This window comes from Pseudorca crassidens, chromosome 4 (genome assembly GCF_039906515.1).
Source record: "Pseudorca crassidens isolate mPseCra1 chromosome 4, mPseCra1.hap1, whole genome shotgun sequence".
Classification (NCBI taxonomy): Eukaryota; Metazoa; Chordata; class Mammalia; order Artiodactyla; family Delphinidae; genus Pseudorca; species Pseudorca crassidens.
The window spans coordinates 93,968,011-93,991,181 of record NC_090299.1 but is presented as its reverse complement, the minus strand read 5'-3'; positions in this window follow the sequence as shown (position 1 = coordinate 93,991,181).

Genomic DNA, 23,171 nt, shown 5'->3' with positions numbered 1-23,171 from the left:
TAGATTTCATTGCTGAGTGATATTGCATTGTACGTAAGTACCACAACTTCTTTATCCATTTTTCACTTTCTGTGATTTTGAACTTGTACTGTAAACGAGGTTCTTGTAAACAGAGCCTTCCCAAACTTTGGGGTGGCTGTGTCTTTTTGATTTTAATTTCCCTAAGCTATAGGACCATAAGTGGAAGTGCCCTAGGCTCTGTTGCTTTGTTTTTTAGATGTTTCAGGAAACACCATACACTTCTCCAGAGTGGCTGTTGGCAATTTACATCCCACCCATCAGCATAACAAGGCTCCCAGTTCTCCATGGCCTGTCCTGCCTTTCTGGATTTTACACTTTTTTCAGATGGCCCTTTTGACCGGGGGGCAGTGAGACTTCATTGTAGTGCAGATTTCCTTTGCAAGCTTGCTTGGTTGGCCAAAAAGGGCGTATGCGTTTTTTCCTGAATATATTCAGGAAAAAAAGCATACGCCCTTTTTGGCCAAGTGCATCATTGTGGACGTTCTGCCTCTTTTCCTTTGCTTTACATGCAATTCCAGTCTACCTCCTGAAATCGGTTTCCTGCAATTCTGCCCAGCGTTCAAGTCCTCTTGGCAGCCTTACTTCAATATATTTTTGGACGATAGCTGTCATTTATAACTCTGCAGGTTTGTGAATGACAGTGCCCCTGAGCTCCTTTCTTCAACTCGCTTTCTTGTGAGCTGGCCGCAACACCGCAGCATTGCTTCAGGCCCTCGTGTGGTTCCGGCATGACATGCTGAGCCTTTGGTTAATTCCTCTTCCTGGTGGGAAATGAGAGTTAAATTTGCCCGTCCAGACTCCTCCAGCTAGTCTCTCATTGGTTCTCCCTATTCCTGTTCATTTTCCGCAGAAATTGCAAACTGGGCCAAACAAGAGGTTAAAGGCACTGACTCTCCAAGTGGGGAGAGTGTTAGTAAAGCGTCTGGAATGTTGCACCCGAGTACCGGGGGATGAAAACTGACACAATTAAACACGTTTCCCGATCACACGGTGGATCATACTCTGGGTTCCACATGCATGTTTTAGCTGAAGGAAGAATCCCTTAAACCTGGAGAGTTGAGACCCATGGAATGGGTACCATGCAATATGACTTCAAAGGGTCTGCATTTGTCCACCGAACCTCACCAATCCTATCACTGCTGCGTTTATGCCACTGTACACACGCTTGATTCTCTTTCGGAGACATATAAATCCATAGGTTTTAAGATTCTTTCTAGTCAGGTATATTCTTACGCGTTTAATATGGGGTGTAGAGTCCACTTCGTTGAGCAAGGAGTAGCTCTTGTCTATTAAATATTTGGCTTATGGAAGGTATCTGTTCTAATTTCAATCTCTGGTTTTATGCAGCACCCCAACTCACCTTTCGCCTTAAGCAAGCATAAGTTGGTTTTCTACATTTGAGACCCTGTTCTGTTTTGTAATTCAGTTCCTGTGTAGCCAAGTTTACATTCCGTGTAGTAGTGATATCTTATGATGTTTGTTTTTCTGTGTGACTTATTTCACTTAGAATCATCGTACCTGAATCCACTCATTATGCTGCTACGGGCCTGATGACATAGATTTCATTGCTGAGTGATATTGCATTGTACGTAAGTACCACAAGTTCTTTATCCATTTTTCGCTTTCTGTGATATTGAACTTGGACCATAAATGAGGTTCTTGTAAACAGAGCTGTCCCTAACTTTGGGGTGGCTGAGTCTTTTTGATTTTAATTTCCCTAAGCTATAGGACCATAAGTGGAAGTGCCCTAGGCTCTGTTGCTTTGTTTTTTAGATGTTTCAGGAAACACCATACACTTCTCCAGAGTGGCTGTTGGCAATTTACATCCCGCCCATCAGCATAACAAGGCTCCCAGTTCTCCATGGCCTGTCCTGCCTTTCTGGATTTTACACTTTTTTCAGATGGCTCTTTTGACCTGGGAGCAGTGAGACTTCATTGTAGTGCAGATTTCCTTTGCAAGCTTGCTTGGTTGGCCAAAAAGTGGGTATGCGTTTTTTCCTGAATATATTCAGGAAAAAACGCATACGCCCTTTTTGGCCAAGTGCATCATTGTGGACGTTCTGCCTCTTTTCCTATGCTTTACATGCAATTCCAGTCTACCTCCTGAAATCGGTTTCCTGCAATTCTGCCCCGCTTTCAAGTCCTCTTGGCAGCCTTACTTCAATATATTTTTGGACGATAGCTATCATTTATAACTCTGCAGGTTTGTGAATGACAGTGCCCCTGAGCTCCTTTCTTCAACTCGCTTTCATGTGAGCTGGCCGCAACACCGCAGGATTGCTTCAGGCCCTAGTGTGGTTCCGGCATGGCACGCTGAGCCTTTGGTTAATTCCTCTTCCTGGTGGGCAATGAGAGTTAAATTTGCCCGTCCAGACACCTCCAGCTAGTCTCTCATTGGTTCTCCCTATTCCTGTTCATTTTCCGCAGAAATTGCAAACTGGGCCAAACAGGAGGTTAAAGGCACTGACTCTCCAGGTGGGGAGAGTGTTAGTAAAGCGTCTGGAATGTTGCACCCGAGTACCAGGGGACGAAAACTGAGACACATTTGAACACGTTTCCCGATCACATGGTGGATCATACTCTGGGTTCCACATGCATGTTTTAGCTGAAGGAAGAATCCCTTAAACCTGGAGAGTTGAGACCCCTGCAATGGGTACCATGCAGTATGATTTCAAAGGGTTTGCATTTGCTCACCGAACCTCACCAATCCTATCACTGCTGCATTTATGCCACTGTACACACGCTTGATTCTCTTTCGGAGACATATAAATCCATAGGTTTTAAGATTCTTACTAGTCAGGTATATTCTTAGGCGTTTAATATGGGGTGTAGAGTCCACTTCGTTGAGCAAGGAGTAGCTCTTGTCTATTACATATTTGGCTTATGGAACCGTATCTGTGCTAATTTCAATCTTTGGTTTTATGCAGCACCCCAACTCACCTTTACTCTTAAGCAAGCATAAGTCGATTTTCTACATTTGAGACCCTGTTCTGTTTTGTAATTCAGTTCCTGTGTAGCCAAGTTTACATTCCATGTGGTAGAGATATCTTATGATGTTTCTTTCTCTGTGTGACTTATTTCACTTAGAATCATCGTACCTGAATCCACTCATTATGCTGCTACGGGCCTGATGACATAGATTTCATTGCTGAGTGATATTGCATTGTACGTAAGTACCACAACTTCTTTATCCATTTTGCGCTTTCTGTGATATTGAACTTGTACCGTAAACGAGGTTCTTGTAAACAGAGCTGTCCCAAAGATTGGGGTGGTTGTGTCTTTTTGATTTTAATTTCCCTAAGCTATAGGACCATAAGTGGAAGTGCCCTAGGCTCTGTTGCTTTGTTTTTTAGATGTTTCAGGAAACACCATACACTTCTCCAGAGTGACTGTTGGCAATTTACATCCCGCCCATCAGCATAACAAGGCTCCCAGTTCTCCATGGCCTGTCCTGCCTTTGTGGATTTTACACTTTTTTCAGATGGCCCTTTTGACCGGGGGGCAGTGAGACTTCATTTTAGTGCAGATTTCCTTTGCAAGCTTGCTTGGTTGGCCAAAAAGTGTGTATGCGTTTATTCCTGAATATATTCAGGAAAAAACGCATACGCCCTTTTTGGCCAAGTGCATCATTGTGGACGTTCTGCCTCTTTTCCTATGCTTTACATGCAATTCCAGTCTACCTCCTGAAATCGGTTTCCTGCAATTCTGCCCCGCTTTCAAGTCCTCTTGGCAGCCTTACTTCAATATATTTTTGGACGATAGCTGTCATTTATAACTCTGCAGGTATGTGAATGACAGGGCCCCTGAGCTCCTTTCTTCAACTCGCTTTCTTGTGAGCTGGCCGCAACACCGTAGGATTGCTTCAGGCCCTAGTGTGGTTCCGGCACGGCACGCTGAACCTTTGGTTAATTCCTCTTCCTGGTGGGTAATGAGAGTTAAATTTGCCCGTCCAGACACCTCCAGCTAGTCTCTCTTGGTTCTCCCTATTCCTGTTCATTTTCCGCAGAAATTGCAAACTGGGCCAAACAGGAGGTTAAAGGCACTGACTCTCCAAGTGGGGAGAGTGTTAGTAAAGCATCTGGAATGTTGCACCCGAGTACCAGGGGACGAAAACTGACACAATTGAACACGTTTCCCGATCACACGGTGGATCATACTCTGGGTTCCACATGCATGTTTTAGCTGAAGGAAGAATCTCTTAAAGCTGGAGAGTTGAGACCCATGGAATGGGTACCATGCAATATGACTTCAAAGGGTCTGCATTTGCTCACCGAACCTCACCAATCCTATCACTGCTGCGTTTATGCCGCTGTACACACGCTTGATTCTCTTTCTGAGACATATAAATCCATAGGTTTTAAGATTCTTCCTAGTCAGGTATATTCTTAGGCGTTTATTATGGGGTGTAGAGTCCACTTCGTTGAGCAAGGAGTAGCTCTTGTCTATTACATATTTGGCTTATGGAACGGTATCTGTGCTAATTTCAATCTCTGGTTTTATGCAGCACCCCAACTCACCTTTCGCCTTAAGCAAGCATAAGTTGGTTTTCTACATTTGAGACCCTGTTCTGTTTTGTAATTCAGTTCCTGTGTAGCCAAGTTTATATTCCGTGTAGTAGTGATATCTTATGATGTTTCTTTTTCTGTGTGACTTATTTCACTTAGAATCATCGTACCTGAATCCACTCATTATGCTGCTATGGGCCTGATGACATAGATTTCATTGCTGCGTGATATTGCATTGTACGTAATTACCACAAATTCTTTATCCATTTTTCACTTGCTGTGATACTGAACTTGTACCGTAAACGAGGTTCTTGTAAACAGAGCCGTCCCAAACTTTGGGGTGGCTGTGTCTTTTTGATTTTAATTTCCCTAAGCTATAGGACCATATGTTGAAGTGCCCTAGGCTCCGTTGCTTTGCTTTTTAGATGTTTCAGGAAACACCATACACTTCTCCAGAGTGACTGTTGGCAATTTACATCCCGCACATCAGCATAACAAGGTTCCCAATTCTCCATGGCCTGTCCTGCCTTTCTGGATTTTACACTTTTTTCAGATGGCCCTTTTGACCGGGGGCAGTGAGACTTCATTGTAGTGCAGATTTCCTTTGCAAGCTTGCTTGGTTGGCCAAAAAGAGCGTATGTGTTTTTTCCTGAATATATTCAGGAAAAAACGCATACGCTCTTTTTGGCCAAGTGCATCATTGTGGACGTTCTGCCTCTTTTCCTATGCTTTACATGCTATTCCAGTCTACCTCCTGAAATCGGTTTCCTGCAATTCTGCCCCGCTTTCAAGTCCTCTTGGCAGCCTTACTTCAATATATTTTTGGACGATAGCTGTCATTTATAACTCTGCAGGTATGTGAATGTCAGTGCCCCTGAGCTCCTTTCTTCAACTCGTTTTCTTGTGAGCTGGCCGCAACACCGCAGCATTGCTTCAGGCCCTAGTGTGGTTCCGGCATGGCACGCTGAGCCTTTGGTTAATTCCTCTTCCTGGTGGGAAATGAGAGTTAAATTTGCCCGTCCAGACACCTCCAGCTAGTCTCTCATTGGTTCTCCCTATTCCTGTTCATTTTCCGCAGAAATTGCAAACTGGGCCAAACAGGAGGTTAAAGGCACTGACTCTCCAACTGGGGAGAGTGTTAGTAAAGCGTCTGGAATGTTGCACCCGAGTACCAGGGGACGAAAACTGAGACACATTTGAACACGTTTCCCGATCACATGGTGGATCATACTCTGGGTTCCACATGCATGTTTTAGCTGAAGGAAGAATCCCTTAAACCTGGAGAGTTGAGACCCCTGCAATGGGTACCATGCAATATGACTTCAAAGGGTCTGCATTTGCTCACCGAACCTCACCAATCCTAGCACTGCTGCATTTATGCCACTGTACACACGCTTGATTCTCTTTCGGAGACATATAAATCCATAGGTTTTAAGATTCTTACTAGTCAGGTATATTCTTAGGCGTTTAATATGGGGTGTAGAGTCCACTTCGTTGAGCAAGGAGTAGCTCTTGTCTATTACATATTTGGCTTATGGAACCGTATCTGTGCTAATTTCAATGTCTAGTTTTATGCAGCACCCCAACTCACCTTTACTCTTAAGCAAGCATAAGTCGGTTTTCTACATTTGAGACCCTGTTCTGTTTTGTAATTCAGTTCCTGTGTAGCCAAGTTTACATTCCATGTGGTAGAGATATCTTATGATGTTTCTTTCTCTGTGTGACTTATTTCACTTAGAATCATCGTACCTGAATCCACTCATTATGCTGCTACGGGTCTCATGACATAGATTTCATTGCTGAGTGATATTGCATTGTACGTAAGTACCACAACTTCTTTATCCATTTTGCGCTTTCTGTGATATTGAACTTGTACCATAAACGAGGTTCTTGTAAACAGAGCTGTCCCAAAGATTGGGGTGGTTGTGTCTTTTTGATTTTAATTTCCCTAAGCTATAGGACCATAAGTGGAAGTGCCCTAGGCTCTGTTGCTTTGTTTTTTAGATGTTTCAGGAAACACCATACACTTCTCCAGAGTGACTGTTGGCAATTTACATCCCGCCCATCAGCATAACAAGGCTCCCAGTTCTCCATGGCCTGTCCTGCCTTTGTGGATTTTACACTTTTTTCAGATGGCCCTTTTGACCGGGGAGCAGTGAGACTTCATTGTAGTGCAGATTTCCTTTGCAAGCTTGCTTGGTTGGCCAAAAAGTGCGTATGCGTTTTTTCCTGAATATATTCAGGAAAAAACGCATACGCCCTTTTTGGCCAAGTGCATCATTGTGGACGTTCTGCCTCTTTTCCTATGCTTTACATGCAATTCCAGTCTACCTCCTGAAATCAGTTTCCTGCAATTCTGCCCCGCTTTCAAGTCCTCTTGGCAGCCTTACTTCAATATATTTTTGGACGATAGCTGTCATTTATAACTCTGCAGGTATGTGAATGACAGTGCCCCTGAGCTCCTTTCTTCAACTCGCTTTCTTGTGAGCTGGCCGCAACACCGCTGCTTTGCTTCAGGCCCTAGTGTGGTTCTGGCATGGCACACTGAGCCTTTGGTTAATTCCTATTCCTTGTGGGAAATGAGAGTTAAATTTGCCCGTCCAGACACCTCCAGCTAGTCTCTCATTGGTTCTCCCTATTCCTGTTCATTTTCCGCAGAAATTGCAAACTGGGCCAAACAGGAGGTTAAAGGCACTGACTCTCCAAGTGGGGAGAGTGTTAGTAAAGCGTCTGGAATGTTGCACCCGAGTACCGGGGGACGAAAACTGAGTCACATTTGGACACGTTTCCCGATCACACGGTGGATCATACTCTGGGTTCCACATGCATGTTTTAGCTGAAGGAAGAATCCCTTAAACCTGGAGAGTTGAGACCCATGGAATGGGTACCATGCAATATGACTTGAAAGGGTCTGCATTTGCTCACCGAACCTCACCAATCCTAACACTGCTGCGTTTATGCCGCTGTACACATGGTTGATTCTCTTTTGGAGACATATAAATCCATAGGTTTTAAGATTCTTACTAGTCAGGTATATTCTTATGCGTTTAATATGGGGTGTTGAGTCCACTTCGTTGAGCAATGAGTAGCTCTTGTCTATTACATATTTGGCTTATGGAACGGTATCTGTTCTAATTTCAATCTCTGGTTTTATGCAGCACCCCAACTCACCTTTCCCCTTAAGCAAGCATAAGATGGTTTTCTACATTTGAGACCCTGTTCTGTTTTGTAATTCAGTTCCTGTGTAGCCAAGTTTACATTCCGTGTAGTAGTGATATCTTATGATGTTTCTTTTTCTGTGTGACTTATTTCACTTAGAATCATCGTACCTGAATCCACTCATTATGCTGCTATGGGCCTGATGACATAGATTTCATTGCTGAGTGATATTGCATTGTACGTAAGTACCACAAATTCTTTATCCATTTTTCATTTTCTGTGATTTTGAACTTGTACTGTAAACGAGGTTCTTGTAAACAGAGCCGTCCCAAACTTTGGGGTGGCTGTGTCTTTTTGATTTTAGTTTCCCTAAGCTATAGGACCATAAGTGGAAGTGCCCTAGGCTTTGTTGCTTTGTTTTTTAGATGTTTCAGGAAACACCATACACTTCTCCAGAGTGGCTGTTGGCAATTTACATCCCGCCCATCAGCATAACAAGGCTCCCAGTTCTCCATGGCCTGTCCTGCCTTTCTGGATTTTACACTTTTTTCAGATGACCCTTTTGACCGGGGGGCAGTGAGACTTCATTGTAGTGCAGATTTCCTTTGCAAGCTTGTTTGTTTGGCCAAAAAGGGCGTAGACTTTTTTTCTTGAGGAAAAATCTGATATGCCCTTTTTGGCCAAGTGCATCATTGTGGACGTTCTGCCTCTTTTCCTATGCTTTACATGCAAATCCAGTCTACCTCCTGAAATCGGTTTCCTGCAATTCTGCCCCGCTTTCAAGTCCTCTTGGCAGCCTTACTTCAATATCTTTTTGGACGATAGCTGTCATTTATAACTCTGCAGTTTTGTGAATTACGGTGCCCCTGAGCTCCTTTCTTCAACTTGCTTTCTTGTGAGCTGGCCGCAACACCGCAGCATCGCTTCAGGCCCTAGTGTGTTTCCGGCATGGCACATTGAGCCTTTGGTTAATTCCTCTTCCTGGTAGGAAATGAGAGTTAAATTTGCCCGTCCAGACACCTCCAGCTAGTCTCTCATTGGTTCTCCCTATTCCTGTTCATTTTCCGCAGAAATTGCAAACTGGGCCAAACAGGAGGTTAAAGGCACTGACTCTCCAAGTGGGGAGAGTGTTAGTAAAGCGTCTGGAATGTTGCACCCGAGTACCAGGGGATGAAAACTGACACATTTGAACACGTTTCCCAATCACACGGTGGATCATACTCTGGGTTCCACATGCATGTTTTAGCTGAAGGAAGAATCCCTTAAACCTGGAGAGTTGAGACCCATGGAATGGGTACCATGAAATATGACTTCAAAGGGTCTGCATTTGCTCACCGAACCTCATCAATCCTATCACTGCTGCGTTTATGCCACTATACACACGCTTGATTCTCTTTTGGAGATATATAAATCCATAGGTTTTAAGATTCTTACTAGTCAGGTATATTCTTAGGCTTTTAATATGGGGTGTTGAGTCCACTTCGTTGAGCAAGGTGTAGCTCTTTTCTATTACATATTTGGCTTATGGAACGATATCTGTGCTAATTTCAATGTCTGGTTTTATGCAGCACCCCAACTCACCTTTCCCCTTAAGGAAGCATAAGTTGGTTTTCTACATTTGAGACCCTGTTCTGTTTTGTAATTCAGTTCCTGTGTAGCCAAGTTTACATTCCGTGTAGTAGTGATATCTTATGATGTTTCTTTTTCTGTGTGACTTATTTCACTTAGAATCATCGTACCTGAATCCACTCATTATGCTGCTATGGGCCTGATGACATAGATTTCATTGCTGAGTGATATTGCATTGTAGGTAAGTACCACAACTTCTTTATCCATTTTTCACTTTCTGTGATATTCAACTTGTACCGTAAACGAGGTTCCTGTAAACAGAACCGTCCCAAACTTTGGGGTGGCTGTGTCTTTTTGATTTTAATTTCCCTAAGCTATAGGACCATAAGTGGAAGTGCCCTAGGCTCTGTTGTTTTGTTTTTTAGATGTTTCAGGAAACACCATACACTTCTCCAGAGTGGCTGTTGGCAATTTACATCCCACCCATCAGCATAACAAGGCTCCCAGTTCTCCATGGCCTGTCCTGCTTTGCTGGATTTTATACTTTTTTCAGATGGCCCTTTTGCCCGCGGGGTAGTGAGACTTCATTGTAGTGCAGATTCCCTTTGCAAGCTTGCTTGGTTGGCCAAAAAGGGCGTATGCGTTTTTTCCTGAATATATTCAGGAAAAAACGCATACGCCCTTTTTGGCCAAGTGCATCATTGTGGACGTTCTGCCTCTTTTCCTATGCTTTACATGCCATTCCAGTCTACCTCCTGAAATCGGTTTCCTGCAATTCTGCCCCACTTTCAAGTCCTCTTGGCAGCCTTACTTCAATATATTTTTGGACGATAGCTGTCATTTATAACTCTGCAGGTTTGTGAATTACAGTGCCCCTGAGCTCCTTTCTTCAACTCGTTTTCTTGTGAGCTGGCCGCAACACAGCAGCATTGCTTCAGGCCCTAATGTGGTTCCAGAATGGCACGCTGAGCCTTTGGTTAATTCCTCTTCCTGGTGGGTAATGAGAGTTAAATTTGCCCGTCCAGACACCTCCAGCTAGTCTCTCATTGGTTCTCCCTATTCCTGTTCATTTTCCGCAGAAATTGCAAACTGGGCCAAACAGGAGGTTAAAGGCACTGACTCTCCAAGTGGGGAGAGTGTTAGTAAAGCATCTGGAATGTTGCACCCGAGTACCGGGGGACGAAAACTGAGTCACATTTGAACACGTTTCCCGATCACACGGTGGATCATACTCTGGGTTCCACATGCATGTTTTAGCTGAAGGAAGAATCCCTTAAACCTGGAGAGTTGAGACCCATGGAATGGGCACCATGCAATATGACTTCAAAGGGTCTGCATTTGCTCACCGATCCTCACCAATCCTATCACTGCTGCATTTATGCCGCTGTAAACACGCTTGATTCTCTTGCAGAGACATATAAATCCATAGGTTTTAAGATTCTTACTAGTCAGTTATATTCTTAGGCGTTTAATATGTGGTGTTGAGTCCACTTCGTTGAGCAAGGAGAAGCTCTTGTCTATTACATATTTGGCTTATGGAACGGTATCTGTGCTAATTTCAATCTCTGGTTTTATGCAGCACCCCAACTCACCTTTCCCCTTAAGGAAGCATAAGTTGGTTTCCTACATTTGAGACCCTGTTCTGTTTTGTAATTCAGTTCCTCTGTAGCCAAGTTTACATTCCGTGTAGTAGTGATATCTTATGATGTTTCTTTTTTTGTGTGACTTATTTCACTTAGAATCATCGTACCTGAATCCACTCATTATGCTGCTACGGGCCTGATGACATAGATTTCATTGCTGAGTGATATTGCATTGTACGTAAGTACCACAACTTCTTTATCCATTTTTCGCTTTCTGTGATATTGAACTTGTACCGTAAATGAGGTTCTTGTAAACTGAGCCGTCCCAAACATTGGGGTGGTTGTGTCTTTTTGATTTTAATTTCCCTAAGCTATAGGACCATAAGTGGAAGTGCCCTAGGCTCTGTTGCTTTGTTTTTTAGATGTTTCAGGAAACACCATACACTTCTCCATTGTCGCTGTTGGCAATTTACATCCCGCCCATCAGCATAACAAGGCTCCCAGTTCTCCATGGCCTGTCCTGCCTTTCTGGATTTTACACTTTTTTCAGATGGCCCTTTTGACCGGGGGGCAGTGAGACTTCATTGTAGTGCAGATTTCCTTTGCAAACTTGCTTGGTTAGCCAAAAAGGGCGTATGCGTTTTTTCCTGAATATATTCAGGAAAAAACGCATACGCCCTTTTTGGCCAAGTGCATCATTGTGGACGTTCTGCCTCTTTTCCTATGCTTTACATGCAATTCCAGTCTACCTCCTGAAATCGGTTTCCTGCAATTCTGCCCCGCTCTCAAGTCCTCTTGGCAGCCTTACTTCAATATATTTTTGGACGATAGCTGTCATTTATAACTCTGCAGGTTTGTGAATGACAGTGCCCCTTAGCTCCTTTCTTCAACTCGCTTTCTTGTGAGCTGGCCGCAACACCGCAGCATTGCTTCAGGCCCTAGTGTGGTTCCGGCATGACATGCTGAGCCTTTGGTTAATTCTTCTTCCTGGTGGGAAATGAGAGTTAAATTTGCCCGTCCAGACACCTCCAGCTAGTCTATCATTGGTTCTCCTTATTCCTGTTCATTTTCCGCAGAAATTGCAAACTGGGCCAAACAAGAGGTTAAAGGCACTGACTCTCCAAGTGGGGAGAGTGTTAGTAAAGCGTCTGGAATGTTGCACCCGAGTACCGGGGGATGAAAACTGACACAATTAAACACGTTTCCCGATCACACGGTGGATCATACTCTGGGTTCCACATGCATGTTTTAGCTGAAGGAAGAATCCCTTAAACCTGGAGAGTTGAGACCCATGGAATGGGTACCATGCAATATGACTTCAAAGGGTCTGCATTTGCTCACCGAACCTCACCAATCCTATCACTGCTACGTTTATGACACTGTACACACGCTTGATTCTCTTTCGGAGACATATAAATCCATAGGTTTTAAGATTTTTTCTAGTCAGGTATATTCTTACGCGTTTAATATGGGGTGTAGAGTCCACTTCGTTGAGCAAGGAGTAGCTCTTGTCTATTAAATATTTGGCTTATGGAATGGTATCTGTTCTAATTTCAATCTCTGGTTTTATGCAGCACCCCAACTCACCTTTCGCCTTAAGCAAGCATAAGTTGGTTTTCTACATTTGAGACCCTGTTCTGTTTTGTAATTCAGTTCCTGTGTAGCCAAGTTTACATTCCTTGTAGTAGTGATATCTTATGATGTTTGTTTTTCTGTGTGACTTATTTCACTTAGAATCATCGTACCTGAATCCACTCATTATGCTGCTACGGGCCTGATGACATAGATTTCATTGCTGAGTGATATTGCATTGTACGTAAGTACCACAACTTCTTTATCCATTTTTCGCTTTCTGTGATATTGAACTTGGACCATAAATGAGGTTCTTGTAAACAGAGCTGTGTCTAACTTTGGGGTGGCTGAGTCTTTTTGATTTTAATTTCCCTAAGCTATAGGACCATAAGTGGAAGTGCCCTAGGCTCTGTTGCTTTGTTTTTTAGATGTTTCAGGAAACACCATACACTTCTCCAGAGTGGCTGTTGGCAATTTACATCCCGCCCATCAGCATAACAAGGCTCCCAGTTCTCCATGGCCTGTCCTGCCTTTCTGGATTTTACACTTTTTTCAGATGGCCCTTTTGACCGGGGAGCAGTGAGACTTCATTGTAGTGCAGATTTCCTTTGCAAGCTTGCTTGGTTGGCCAAAAAGGGCGTATGCGTTTTTTCCTGAATATATTCAGGAAAAAACGCATACGCCCTTTTTGGCCAAGTGCATCATTGTGGACGTTCTGCCTCTTTTCCTATGCTTTACATGCAATTCCAGTCTACCTCCTGAAATCGGTTTCCTGCAATTCTGCCCCGCTTTCAAGTCCTCTTGGCAGCCTTACTTCAATATATTTTTGGACGATAGCTATCATTTATAACTCTGCAGGTATGTGAATGACAGTGCCCCTGAGCTCCTTTCTTCAACTCGCTTTCTTGTGAGCTGGCCGCAACACCGCAGGATTGCTTCAGGCCCTAGTGTGGTTCCGGCATGGCACGCTGAGCCTTTGGTTAATTCCTCTTCCTGGTGGGAAATGAGAGTTAAATTTGCCCGTCCAGACACCTCCAGCTAGTCTCTCATTGGTTCTCCCTATTCCTGTTCATTTTCCGCAGAAATTGCAAACTGGGCCAAACAGGAGGTTAAAGGCACTGACTCTCCAAGTGGGGAGAGTGTTAGTAAAGCGTCTGGAATGTTGCACCCGAGTACCAGGGGACGAAAACTGAGACACATTTGAACACGTTTCCCGATCACATGGTGGATCATACTCTGGGTTCCACATGCATGTTTTAGCTGAAGGAAGAATCCCTTAAACCTGGAGAGTTGAGACCCCTGCAATGGGTACCATGCAATATGACTTCAAAGGGTCTGCATTTGCTCACCGAACCTCACCAATCCTATCACTGCTGCATTTATGCCACTGTACACACGCTTGATTCTCTTTCTGAGACATATAAATCCATAGGTTTTAAGATTCTTACTAGTCAGGTATATTCTTAGGCGTTTAATATGGGGTGTAGAGTCCACTTCGTTGAGCAAGGAGTAGCTCTTGTCTATTACATATTTGGCTTATGGAACGGTATCTGTGCTAATTTCAATCTCTGGTTTTATGCAGCACCCCAACTCACCTTTCCCCTTAAGCAAGCATAAGTCGGTTTTCTACATTTGAGACCCTGTTCTGTTTTGTAATTCAGTTCCTGTGTAGGCAAGTTTACATTCCATGTGGTAGAGATATCTTATGATGTTTCTTTTTCTGTGTGACTTATTTCACTTAGAATCATCGTACCTGAATCCACTCATTATGCTGCTATGGGCCTGATGACATAGATTTCATTGCTGAGTGATATTGCATTGTACGTAAGTACCACAACTTCTTTATCCATTTTTCACTTTCTGTGATTTTGAACTTTTACTGTAAACGAGGTTCTTGTAAACAGAGCCTTCCCAAATTTTGGGGTGGCTGTGTCTCTTTGATTTTAATTTCCCTAAGCTATAGGACCATAAGTGGAAGTGCCCTAGGCTCTGTTGCTTTGTTTTTTAGATGTTTCAGGAAACACCATACACTTCTCCAGAGTGGCTGTTGGCAATTTACATCCCGCCCATCAGCATAACAAGGCTCCCAGTTCTCCATGGCCTGTCCTGCCTTTCTGGATTTTACACTTTTTTCAGATGGCCCTTTTGACCGGGGAGCAGTGAGACTTCATTGTAGTGCAGATTTGCTTTGCAAACTTGCTTGGTTGGCCAAAAAGGGCGTATGCGTTTTTTCCTGAATATATTCAGGAAAAAACGCATACGCCCTTTTTGGCCAAGTGCATCATTGTGGACGTTCTGCCTCTTTTCCTATGCTTTACATGCAATTCCAGTCTACCTCCTGAAATCGGTTTCCTGCAATTCTGCCCCGCTTTCAAGTCCTCTTGGCAGCCTTACTTCAATATATTTTTGGATGATAGCTATCATTTATAACTCTGCAGGTATGTGAATGACAGTGCCCCTGAGCTCCTTTCTTCAACTCGCTTTCTTGTGAGCTGGCCGCAACACCGCAGCATTGCTTCAGGCCCTAGTGTGGTTCCGGCATGACATGCTGAGCCTTTGGTTAATTCCTCTTCCTGGTGGGAAATGAGAGTTAAATTTGCCCGTCCAGACACCTCCAGCTAGTCTCTCATTGGTTCTCCCTATTCCTGTTCATTTTCCGCAGAAATTGCAAACTGGGCCAAACAAGAGGTTAAAGGCACTGACTCTCCAAGTGGGGAGAGTGTTAGTAAAGCGTCTGGAATGTTGCACCCGAGTACCGGGGGATGAAAACTGACACAATTAAACACGTTTCCCGATCACACGGTGGATCATACTCTGGGTTCCACATGCATGTTTTAGCTGAAGGAAGAATCCCTTAAACCTGGAGAGTTGAGACCCATGGAATGGGTACCATGCAATATGACTTCAAAGGGTCTGCATTTCCTCACGGAACCTCACCAAACCTATCACTGCTGCGTTTATGACACTGTACACACGCTTGATTCTCTTTCGGAGACATATAAATCCATAGGTTTTAAGATTCTTTCTAGTCAGGTATATTCTTACGCGTTTAATATGGGGTGTAGAGTCCACTTCGTTGAGCAAGGAGTAGCTCTTGTCTATTACATATTTGGCTTATGGAACGGTATGTGTGCTAATTTCAATCTCTGGTTTTATGCAGCACCCCAACTCACCTTTCGCCTTAAGCAAGCATAAGTTGGTTTTCTACATTTGAGACCCTGTTCTGTTTTGTAATTCAGTTCCTGTGTAGCCAAGTTTACATTCCTTGTAGTAGTGATATCTTATGATGTTTGTTTTTCTGTGTGACTTATTTCACTTAGAATCATCGTACCTGAATCCACTCATTATGCTGCTACGGGCCTGATGACATAGATTTCATTGCTGAGTGATATTGCATTGTACGTAAGTACCACAACTTCTTTATCCATTTTTCGCTTTCTGTGATATTGAACTTGGACCATAAATGAGGTTCTTGTAAACAGAGCTGTCCCTAACTTTGGGGTGGCTGAGTCTTTTTGATTTTAATTTCCCTAAGCTATAGGACCATAAGTGGAAGTGCCCTAGGCTCTGTTGCTTTGTTTTGTAGATGTTTCAGGAAACACCATACACTTCTCCAGAGTGGCTGTTGGCAATTTACATCCCGCCCCTCAGCATAACAAGGCTCCCAGTTCTCCATGGCCTGTCCTGCCTTTCTGGATTTTACACTTTTTTCAGATGGCCCTTTTGACCGGGGAGCAGTGAGACTTCATTGTAGTGCAGATTTCCTTTGCAAGCTTGCTTGGTTGGCCAAAAAGGGCGTATGCATTTTTTCCTGAATATATTCAGGAAAAAACGCATACGCCCTTTTTGGCCAAGTGCATCATTGTGGACGTTCTGCCTCTTTTCCTATGCTTTACATGCAATTCCAGTCTACCTCCTGAAATCGGTTTCCTGCAATTCTGCCCCACTTTCAAGTCCTCTTGGCAGCCTTACTTCAATATATTGTTGGACGATAGCTATCATTTATAACTCTGCAAGTATGTGAATGACAGTGCCCCTGAGCTCCTTTCTTCAACTCGCTTTCTTGTGAGCTGGCCGCAACACCGCAGGATTGCTTCAGGCCCTAGTGTGGTTCCGGCATGGCACGCTGAGCCTTTGTTTAATTCCTCTTCCTGGTGGGAAATGAGAGTTAAATTTGCCCGTCCAGACACCTCCAGCTAGTCTCTCATTGGTTCTCCCTATTCCTGTTCATTTTCCGCAGAAATTGCAAACTGGGCCAAACAGGAGGTTAAAGGCACTGACTCTCCAAGTGGGGAGAGTGTTAGTAAAGCGTCTGGAATGTTGCACCCGAGTACCAGGGGACGAAAACTGAGACACATTTGAACACGTTTCCCGATCACATGGTGGATCATACTCTGGGTTCCACATGCATGTTTTAGCTGAAGGAAGAATCCCTTAAACCTGGAGAGTTGAGACCCCTGCAATGGGTACCATGCAATATGACTTCAAAGGGTCTGCATTTGCTCACCGAACCTCACCAATCCTATCACTGCTGCATTTATGCCACTGTACACACGCTTGATTCTCTTTCTGAGACAAATAAATCCATAGGTTTTAAGATTCTTACTAGTCAGGTATATTCTTAGGCGTTTAATATGGGGTGTAGAGTCCACTTCATTGAGCAAGGAGTAGCTCTTGTCTATTACATATTTGGCTTATGGAACGGTATCTGTGCTAATTTCAATCTCTGGTTTTATGCAGCACCCCAACTCACCTTTCCCCTTAAGCAAGCATAAGTCGGTTTTCTACATTTGAGACCCTGTTCTGTTTTGTAATTCAGTTCCTGTGTAGCCAAGTTTACATTCCATGTGGTAGAAATATCTTATGATGTTTCTTTTTCTGTGTGACTTATTTCACTTAGAATCATCGTACCTGAATCCACTCATTATGCTGCTATGGGCCTGATGACATAGATTTCATTGCTGAGTGATATTACATTGTACGTAAGTACCACAACTTCTTTATCCATTTTTCACTTTCTGTGATTTTGAACTTATACTGTAAACGAGGTTCTTGTAAACAGAGCCTTCCCAAATTTTGGGGTGGCTGTGTCTTTTTGATTTTAATTTCCCTAAGCTATAGGACCATAAGTGGAAGTGCCCTAGGCTTTGTTGCTTTGTTTTTTAGATGTTTCAGGAAACACCATACACTTCTCCAGAGTGGCTGTTGGCAATTTACATCCCGCCCATCAGCATAACAAGGCTCCCAGTTCTCCATGGCCTGTCCTGCCTTTCTGGATTTTACACTTTTATCATCTGGCCCTTTTGACTGGGGGCCAGTGAGACTTCATTTTAGTGCAGATTTCCTTTGCAAGCTTGCTTGGTTGGCCAAAAAGGGCGTATGCGTTTTTTCTTGAATATATTCAGGAAAAAACGCATACGCCCCTTTTGGACAAGTGCATCATTGTGGACGTTCTGCCTCTTTTCCTATGCTTTACATGCTATTCCAGTCTACCTCCTGAAATCGGTTTCCTGCAATTCTGCCCCGCTTTCAAGTCCTCTTGGCAGCCTTACTTCAATATATTTTTGGACGATAGCTGTCATTTATAACTCTGCAGTTATGTGAATGTCAGTGCCCCTGAGCTCCTTTCTTTAACTCGTTTTCTTGTGAGCTGGCCGCAACACCGCAGCATTGCTTCAGGCCCTAGTGTGGTTCCGGCATGGCACGGTGAGCCTTTGGTTAATTCCTCTTCCTGGTGGGAAATGAGAGTTAAATTTGCCCGTCCAGACACCTCCAGCTAGTCTCTCATTGGTTCTCCCTATTCCTGTTCATTTTCCGCAGAAATTGCAAACTGGGCCAAACAGGAGGTTAAAGGCACTGACTCTCCAAGTGGGGAGAGTGTTAGTAAAGCGTCTGAAATGTTGCACCCGAGTACCAGGGGACGAAAACTGAGACACATTTGAACACGTTTCCCGATCACATGGTGGATCATACTCTGGGTTCCACATGCATGTTTTAGCTGAAGGAAGAATCCCTTAAACCTGGAGAGTTGAGACCCCTGGAATGGGTACCATGCAATATGACTTCAAAGGGTCTGCATTTGCTCACCGAACCTCACCAATCCTAGCACTGCTGCATTTATGCCACTGTACACACGCTTGATTCTCTTTCGGAGACATATAAATCCATAGGTTTTAAGATTCTTACTAGTCAGGTATATTCTTAGGCGTTTAATATGGGCTGTAGAGTCCACTTCGTTGAGCAAGGAGTAGCTCTTGTCTATTACATATTTGGCTTATGGAACCGTATCTGTGCTAATTTCAATCTTTGGTTTTATGCAGCCCCCCAACTCACCTTTACTCTTAAGCAAGCATAAGTCGGTTTTCTCCATTTGAGACCCTGTTCTGTTTTGTAATTCAGTTCCTGTGTAGCCAAGTTTACACTCCATGTGGTAGAGATATCTTATGATGTTTCTTTCTCTGTGTGACTTATTTCACTTACAATCATCGTACCTGAATCCACTCATTATGCTGCTACGGGCCTGATGACATAGATTTCATTGCTGAGTGATATTGCATTGTACGTAAGTACCACAACTTCTTTATCCATTTTGCGCTTTCTGTGATATTGAACTTGTACCGTAAACGAGGTTCTTGTAAACAGAGCTGTCCCAAAGATTGGGGTGGTTGTGTCTTTTTGATTTTAATTTCCCTAAGCTATAGGACCATAAGTGGAAGTGCCCTAGGCTCTGTTGCTTTGTTTTTTAGATGTTTCAGGAAACACCGTACACTTCTCCAGAGTGGCTGTTGGCAATTTACATCCCGCCCATCAGCATAACAAGGCTCCCAATTCTCCATGGCCTGTCCTGCCTTTCTGGATTTTACACTTTTTTCAGATGGCCATTTTGACCGGGGGGCAGTGAGACTTCATTGTAGTGCAGATTTCCTTTGCAAGCTTGCTTGGTTGGCCAAAAAGGGCGTATGCGTTTTTTCCTGAATATATTCAGGAAAAAACGCATACGCCCTTTTTGGCCAAGTGCATCATTGTGGACGTTCTGCCTCTTTTCCTATGCTTTACATGCAATTCCAGTCTACCTCCTGAAATCGGTTTCCTGCAATTCTGCCCCGCTTTCAAGTCCTCTTGGCAGCCTTACTTCAATATATTTTTGGACGATAGCTATCATTTATAACTCTGCAAGTATGTGAATGACAGTGCCCCTGAGCTCCTTTCTTCCACTCGCTTTCTTGTGAGCTGGCCGCAACACCGCAGGATTGCTTCAGGCCCTAGTGTGGTTCCGGCATGGCACGCTGAGCCTTTGTTTAATTCCTCTTCCTGGTGGGAAATGAGAGTTAAATTTGCCCGTCCAGACACCTCCAGCTAGTCTCTCATTGGTTCTCCCTATTCCTGTTCATTTTCCGCAGAAATTGCAAACTGGGCCAAACAGGAGGTTAAAGGCACTGACTCTCCAAGTGGGGAGAGTGTTAGTAAAGCGTCTGGAATGTTGCACCCGAGTACCAGGGGACGAAAACTGAGACACATTTGAACACGTTTCCCGATCACATGGTGGATCATACTCTGGGTTCCACATGCATGTTTTAGCTGAAGGAAGAATCCCTTAAACCTGGAGAGTTGAGACCCCTGCAATGGGTACCATGCAATATGACTTCAAAGGGTCTGCATTTGCTCACCGAACCTCACCAATCCTATCACTGCTGCATTTATGCCACTGTACACACGCTTGATTCTCTTTCTGAGACATATAAATCCATAGGTTTTAAGATTCTTACTAGTCAGGTATATTCTTATGCGTTTAATATGGGGTGTTGAGTCCACTTCGTTGAGCAATGAGTAGCTCTTTTCTATTACATATTTGGCTTATGGAATTGTATCTGTTCTAATTTCAATCTCTGGTTTTATGCAGCACCCCAACTCACCATTCCCCTTAAGCAAGCATAAGTTGGTTTTCTACATTTGAGACCCTGTTCTGTTTTGTAATTCAGTTCCTGTGTAGCCAAGTTTACATTCCGTGTAGTAGTGATATCTTATGATGTTTCTTTTTCTCTGTGACTTTTTTCACTTAGAATCATTGTACCTGAATCCACTCATTATGCTGCTACGGGCCTGATGACATAGATTTCATTGCTGAGTGATATTGCATTGTACGTAAGTACCACAACTTCTTTACCCATTTTTCGCTTTCTGCGATATTGAACTTGTACCGTAAACGAGGTTCTTGTAAACAGAGCCGTCCCAAACTTTGGGTTGGCTGTGTCTTTTTGATTTTAATTTCCCTAAGCTATAGGACCATAAGTGGAAGTGCCCTAGGCTCTGTTGCTTTGTTTTTTAGATGTTTCAGGAAACACCATACACTTCTCCAGAGTGGCTGTTGGCAATTTACATCCCGCCCATCAGCATAACAAGGCTCCCAATTCTCCATGGCCTGTCCTGCCTTTCTGGATTTTACACTTTTTTCAGATGGCCCTTTTGACCGGGGGGCAGTGAGACTTCATTGTAGTGCAGATTTCCTTTGCAAGCTTGTTTGCTTGGCCAAAAAGGGCGTAGGCTTTTTTTCTTGAGGAAAAATCTCATATGCCCATTTTGGCCAAGTGCATCATTGTGGACGTTCTGCCTCTTTTCCTATGCTTTACATGCAAATCCAGTCTACCTCCTGAAATCGGTTTCCTGCAATTCTGCCCCGCTTTCAAGTCCTCTTGGCAGCCTTACTTCAATATCTTTTTGGACGATAGCTGTCATTTATAACTCTGCAGTTTTGTGAACTACAGTGCCCCTGAGCTCCTTTCTTCAACTTGCTTTCTTGTGAGCTGGCCGCAACACCGCAGCATCGCTTCAGGCCCTAGTGTGTTTCCGGCATGGCACATTGAGCCTTTGGTTAATTCCTCTTCCTGGTGGGAAATGAGAGTTAAATTTGCCCGTCCAGACACCTCCAGCTAGTCTCTCATTGGTTCTCCCTATTCCTGTTCATTTTCCGCAGAAATTGCAAACTGGGCCAAACAGGAGGTTAAAGGCACTGACTCTCCAAGTGGGGAGAGTGTTAGTAAAGCGTCTGGAATGTTGCACCCGAGTACCGGGGGACGAAAACTGAGTCACATTTGAACACGTTTCCCGATCACACGGTGGATCATACTCTGGGTTCCACATGCATGTTTTAGCTGAAGGAAGAATCCCTTAAACCTGAAGAGTTGAGACCCATGGAATGGGTACCATGCAATATGACTTCAAAGGGTCTGCATTTGCTCACCGAACCTCATCAATCCTATCACTGCTGCGTTTATGCCACTATACACACGCTTGATTCTCTTTTGGAGATATATAAATCCATAGGTTTTAAGATTCTTACTAGTCAGGTATATTCTTAGGCTTTTAATATGGGGTGTTGAGTCCACTTCGTTGAGCAAGGTGTAGCTCTTTTCTATTACATATTTGGCTTATGGAACGATATCTGTGCTAATTTCAATGTCTGGTTTTATGCAGCACCCCAACTCACCTTTCCCCTTAAGGAAGCATAAGTTGGTTTTCTACATTTGAGACCCTGTTCTGTTTTGTAATTCAGTTCCTGTGTAGCCAAGTTTACATTCCGTGTAGTAGTGATATCTTATGATGTTTCTTTTTCTGTGTGACTTATTTCACTTAGAATCATCGTACCTGAATCCACTCATTATGCTGCTATGGGCCTGATGACATAGATTTCATTGCTGAGTGATATTGCATTGTAGGTAAGTACCACAACTTCTTTACCCATTTTTCGCTTTCTGCGATATTGAACTTGTACCGTAAACGAGGTTCTTGTAAACAGAGCCGTCCCAAACTTTGGGTTGGCTGTGTCTTTTTGATTTTAATTTCCCTAAGCTATAGGACCATAAGTGGAAGTGCCCTAGGCTCTGTTGCTTTGTTTTTTAGATGTTTCAGGAAACACCATACACTTCTCCAGAGTGGCTGTTGGCAATTTACATCCCGCCCATCAGCATAACAAGGCTCCCAGTTCTCCATGGCCTGTCCTGCCTTTCTGGATTTTACACTTTTTTCAGATGGCCCTTTTGACCGGGGGGCAGTGAGACTTCATTGTAGTGCAGATTTCCTTTGCAAGCTTGCTTCGTGGGCCAAAAAGGGCGTATGCGTTTTTTCCTGAATATATTCAGGAAAAAACGCATACGCCCTTTTTGGCCAAGTGCATCATTGTGGACGTTCTGCCTCTTTTCCTATGCTTTACATGCAATTCCAGTCTACCTCCTGAAATCGGTTTCCTGCAATTCTGCCCCGCTTTCAAGTCCTCTTGGCAGCCTTACTTCAATATATTTTTGGATGATAGTTGTCATTTATAACTCTGCATGTCTGTGAATGACAGTGCCCCTGAGCTCCTTTCTTCAAATTGTTTTCTTGTGAGCTGGCCGCAACTCCGTAGGATTGCTTCAGGCCCTAGTGTGGTTCCGGCACGGCACGCTGAGCCTTTGGTTAATTCCTCTTCCTGGTGGGTAATGAGAGTTAAATTTGCCCATCCAGACACCTCCAGCTAGTCTCTCTTGGTTCTCCCTATTCCTGTTCATTTTCCGCAGAAATTGCAAACTGGGCCAAACAGGAGGTTAAAGGCACTGACTCTCCAAGTGGGGAGAGTGTTAGTAAAGCGTCTGGAATGTTGCACCCGAGTACCGGGGGACGAAAACTGAGACACATTTGAACACGTTTCCCGATCACACGGTGGATCATACTCTGGGTTCCACATGCATGTTTTAGCTGAAGGAAGAATCCCTTAAACCTGGAGAGTTGA